At 47.3% G+C, this 5,293-nt stretch overlaps 1 pseudogene; it reads right to left on the bottom strand.

Moving 5' to 3' along the window:
• Positions 1-323: 323 nt before the first annotated feature.
• Positions 324-441, bottom strand: LOC126177322 (5S ribosomal RNA; annotated as a pseudogene).
• Positions 442-5,293: the final 4,852 nt, after the last annotated feature.

The following is a 5,293-nucleotide window of genomic DNA, read 5'->3' as shown; positions in this document are numbered from 1 at the left end:
ACAGGAAAGGGAGGTAATGACAGTGGCACGTAAAGTGGCCTCCGCCACACAGCGTTGGGTGGCTTGCGGAGTATAAATGTAGATGTAGATGTAGATGTCTTAGTGAGGGAAAAACTCCTCCCGAACAGGCCATGGAGGCCCAACGGTACCGACCGGCCGCCGTGTCATCCTCAGTCCATAGGCGTCACTGGATTGTGGATATGGAGGGGCACGTGGTCAGCACACCGCTCTCCCGGACATGTGCCTGTTTCCGAGACCGGAGCCGCTACTTCTCAATCAAATAGTTCCTCAGTTTGCCTCACAAGGGCTGAGTGCACCCCGCTTGCCAACAGCGCCCGGCAGACCGTATGGTCACCCATCCAAGTGCTAGCCCAGCCCGACAGCGCTTAACTTCGGTGATCTGACGGGAACCGGTGTCACCACTGCGGCAAGGCCGTTGGCAGATTCTGTACAACTGGCGCGTTAGATTGTCAAAAATGGTTGGCCCTGCCCAGAATGCTCCAAACGTTGAAAATTGTAGAGGAATCCGGCCGATCTTGCTGGCCAAGGCAGGGCTTAGCAAAGCACGAAGACAAGCAGCAGAAACTCGTTCCCTGTGCGAGCGGGCGTTGTCTTGCTGGAGTGTGAGCCGAGGACGGCTTGTAATGGAGAGCAACAAAACGTGAGGCAGAATATTGTCGACGTGCCGCTCTGCTGTAGGGGAGCAGCGGAGGACAACCAGAGGCGTCCCGCTTTGGAGTGGAATGTCAACCCAGACCATCACTCCAGGATATCGGGCCGTAGGTCGGGCGACACACGGGATGGTATCCCGTCGCTGTCCGAGGCGTTTTCAGGTATCTCTTCACTGGTCATCGGTGTTCAATTTGAAGCGGGACTCATCACTGAAGACAATTCTGCTCCAGTCAGTGAGCTTCCATGGCGAAGACGTGACCTAGTGTTTACTTTTATCGTGCTGAAGCGGTGTCGGTCTGGAACTGTCTAAATGCTACGCGCTTCGCAGCTGGCTAAGTATTTCCTTGATGGCATGACGCCACGAAACAAGGAGCGTAATATTTGTTGAAATTAGTATCTTTTTTGGGAACACTTTGAATTTTTTTTTAAGTGCGAGGGTTGTCGAGAAAGTACGTTCCGATCGGTCGCGAAATGGAAACCACAGCGAAAACCAGAAACGTATTATTTGCAGAAGTTAAGTACAGCTTCCACCTACTTCTCTACATAGTCGCCGCTCCAACTTCGAATTTTGTCGCAGTGTCGCATCAACTTTCGAATAGAAAGCAGCCGCCTGTGCTTTCGGCCAGTTATCTGCTCTCGTCTGCAGCTCGTTGTCTGTGGAAAAATTATGCCTTCATAGCCAGCAGAGATGAGAGTCAGGGGGAGCCAACTGCGGACTGTATTGTGGGTGACCAAACACTCCTCATCGGAAACGCTGCAGGAGCGTCTTCATTGCCCCTGCAGTGTGCGGCCGAGAATTGGCATGAAGAAGGAACTGCTCGACAGTTGTGTTATGTGGGCTGCATGACAGAGGCGAAATCTCTAAACAGGCCCTCATACTTGGCGGGAGACGCTGTTCCCTACACATCTTTACGTGCTCACTGTTCACTCAAAACTGAAAAGAGCGACGCGACACTATCGACGGGCATGCTAGAGACACTGCCCAACACATCTGTGCAAAGCTTTCCCGGATTTTCGCAGTGGTTTCCATTTCGCGACAGTTCGGAACTTACTCTCTGGACAACCCTCGCGTTATACGAAAGTTGTTAGCATCTCGCCTACTGACGCTTCCCTAAGGCAGATTAATATATTGCTCAAATTGACATTGTACTTTCTCTTCGGCACTCTGCCGCAACGTAGTGTGGCCATTGAACAATTATGCCGGCCGCGGTGGTCTAGCGGTTCTGGCGCTGCAGTCCGGAACCGCGGGACTGCTACGGTCGCAGGTTCGAATCCTGCCTCGGGCATGGGTGTGTGTGATGTCCTTAGGTTAGTTAGGTTTAAGTAGTTCTAAGTTCTAGGGGACTTATGACCTAAGATGTTGAGTCCCATAGTGCTCAGAGCCATTTGAACAATTATGCCAAACAAGTATCTTCTTTCGGCTAGTCTTCTCGTTACGCTGTCGGATCTGCGGGTGCGCACAGCTTTTTGTTTGGGTGTTGGCCAAACGCGAAGCGCTGTCGCTGCCGACACTGCCATAGCCGAGTGCGTAGTAATTTCCGTGCGCCACTGTGCGTGCTGCTCCACTGTGTGAGTCTCACACCTCCCTGTTATTTGCCGTGGCCGCGTGTAGCGCTGCTGGGCTCTGACGTCACGAGCGGAGCACACGTCCCAAAACCACAGAGAAAAAAAAAGTGAAAACCGCGTAGCCAGTCTTCTGCTGACCCCGAGGACAACAGAGCAAAACGGTTTATACTAGGCAGTGGTCAAGTTCAGAGTAGGCGCTGGCGGTGTTTGAAGTCATTTGCCGTATAGCTGGCAACACTGAATTCAATGTTTATTTCATAAATTCAAACGCTTTCTTCTTTTTGCAATATAATATTTATTTATTTTTCAGCCGCGTTTCGAATTTTACGTTAGAGGTATCTACGGTGGATTTTTTTCTGTATGAAAGCAGTTGTGTTTCTAGTTGCAGGTTCTAAACATTTCACACTAAACTTTATAAGTATAACAATTACGAAGAATTTAACTTGGAAGGAACACTTTAGAAAATGTAACAGACCTACTAATGAGACTGCCTAGATAACACTTGTTCGTCCTCTTTTAGAATACTGCTGCGCGGTGTGGGATTCTTACCAGATAGGACTAACAGACTACATCGAAAAAGTTCAAAGAAGGGCAGCACGTTTTGTATTATCGCGAAATAAGGGTGAGAGTGTCACAGAAATGATACAGGATTTGGGATGGAAATCGTTAAAAGAAAGGCGTTTTTCTGTGCGACGGTACATTCTCACGATATTCCAATCACCAACTTTCTATTCAGAATGCGAAAATATTTTGTTGACACCGACCTACGTAGCGAGAAACGATCATCACGATAAAATAAGGGAAACCAGAGCTCATGCGGAAAGCTAAAGGTGTTCGTTCTTTCCGCGCGCTGTACGAGACTGGAATAATAGAGAATGGTGAAGGTGGTTCAGTGAATCCTCTCCCAGGGACTTACATGTGATTTGCAGAGTATCCATGTAGATGTAGATGTAGGTAAAACGTTAGTGAAGTTACTTGTCTGTACGGCCAAAACCTGCACATACTTCGACAAAGTCGTAGGTCAGAGAAAATGCAAATTTTGGAAGTATGATCATATAACTATAAGGATATTGTATTTACATAAAAGTTATGATGTGACATGGTCCTAAACTGTATCGGATGTAAAACCAAAACTACTATTCCAGAAAAGATGCTCTGAAGGGGTCTTTTACTTAAAATTCGAAACGTGTGTGTAAAGCAAATAAATATTATATTGTGTAAAATGACTACACCAACAAACGTATGGTACAATTATATACTGGTGTTCTTTTTAAAAGGATTTTTAGAGCTATTCGTAAGTTCCTGCTGGTGCGCGAAAACTTCACAACATACAGACAAGTGACACATATCAGTTAATAGAGCCAGTAACAACTCTAACAATGGGTAATGAAGGTCATTTTTTCTTCAAGTCCTGCCCTCGAAGCTTTAAAAAATCGAACTGCCGTGTATCGTCATATCTCGCAAACTAGTGTCGTACAATGATATCATTTGACAGGTGCGTTTAATGGCATATCTTGATTTTGCCTGCAAAATAGGTTGCAGAGCTTTTAGTAAGGAAGTAGTAAGTTAAAACGTCACACCTGATACGGCGGTTCTACCGCATAAACTAGCAAATTTTCATTTTCAGATCAGTATGTGTGTGTTTACAGAGTGTATATTCTGTTCATCGTGAGAATAAAACTGATGTAAACGTTACACCGTGTATTCTTCCACGATTGCTTGAATCATTTCACGTTGAACGGAAGGCAAGCTGTGACCAGTACAGTCAAGTAGGATCAGAAGGATATGTCTTATGCTGAGTTACAGGCACATAGACTGAGCGATGACGAGGGACAACAGCTTTACCGGGGCAGCAAACTCTGACAGCACTGGCCAGCCGGCGGTCCAACTAACCTGCCGTGGCGTCAGCAGCTGCAGTTCAGACGTAAAAAGAAACGAGCAAAGAAACAATATAGCTTCGAATGTCATTTAATCTTCAAAAAGACTGAAATAATATTTGGCAAAACCCCAGCACTACCGCGCGCTTCTTAGGTCACCAGATGGAAAGCTTTCGCTCTCACCTTACATAGTATTATACGAGGTGCATTCAAGTTCTAAGGCCTCCGATTTTTTTTCTAATTGACTAGTCACCCGAAATCGATGAAACTGGCGTTACTTCTCGACGTAATCGCCCTGCAGACGTACACATTTTTCACAACGCTGACGACATGATTCCATGGCAGCGGCGAAGGCTTCTTTAGGAGTCTGTTTTGACCACTGGAAAATCGCTGAGGCAATAGCAGCACGGCTGGTGAATGTGCGGCCACAGAGAGTGTCTTTCGTTGTTGGAAAAAGCCAAAAGTCACTAGGAGCCAGGTCAGGTGAGTAGGCAGCATGAAAAATCACTTCAGAGTTGTTATCACGAAGAAACTGTTGCGTAACGTTAGCTCGATGTGCGGGTGCGTTGTCTCGGTGAAACAGCACACGCGCAGCCCTTCCCGGACGTTTTTGTTGCAGTGCAGGAAGGAATTTGTTCTTCAAAACATTTTCGTAGGATGCACCTGTTACCGTAGTGCCCTTTGGAACGCAATGGGTAAGGATTACGCCCTCGCTGTCCCACAACATAGACACCATCATTTTTTCAGCACTGGCGGTTACCCGAAATTTTTTTGGTGGCGGTGAATCTGTGTGCTTCCATTGAGCTGACTGGCGCCTTGTTTCTGGATTGAAAAATGGCATCCACGTCTCATCCATTGTCCCAACCGACAAAAAGAAAGTCCCATTCGTGCTGTCGTTGCGCGTCAACATTGCTCGGCAACGTGCCACACGGGCAGCCGTGTGGTCGTCCGTCAGCATTCGTGGCACCCACCTGGATGACACTTTTCACATTTTCAGGTAGCCATGCACGATTGTGTGCACAGAACCCATAGAAAGGCCAACTCTGGAGGCGATCTGTTCAACAGTCATTCGGCGATCCTCCAAAACAATTCTCTCCACTTTCTCGATCGTGTCGTCAGATCGGCTTGTGCGAGCCCGAGGTTGTTTTGGTTTGTTGTCACACGATGTTCTGCCTTCA

Source organism: Schistocerca cancellata, chromosome 3 (assembly GCF_023864275.1).
Source record: "Schistocerca cancellata isolate TAMUIC-IGC-003103 chromosome 3, iqSchCanc2.1, whole genome shotgun sequence".
NCBI classification, from domain to species: domain Eukaryota; kingdom Metazoa; phylum Arthropoda; class Insecta; order Orthoptera; family Acrididae; genus Schistocerca; species Schistocerca cancellata.
The sequence above is the reverse complement of the archived record's forward strand: the minus strand, read 5'-3'. Positions and strand labels throughout refer to the sequence as shown.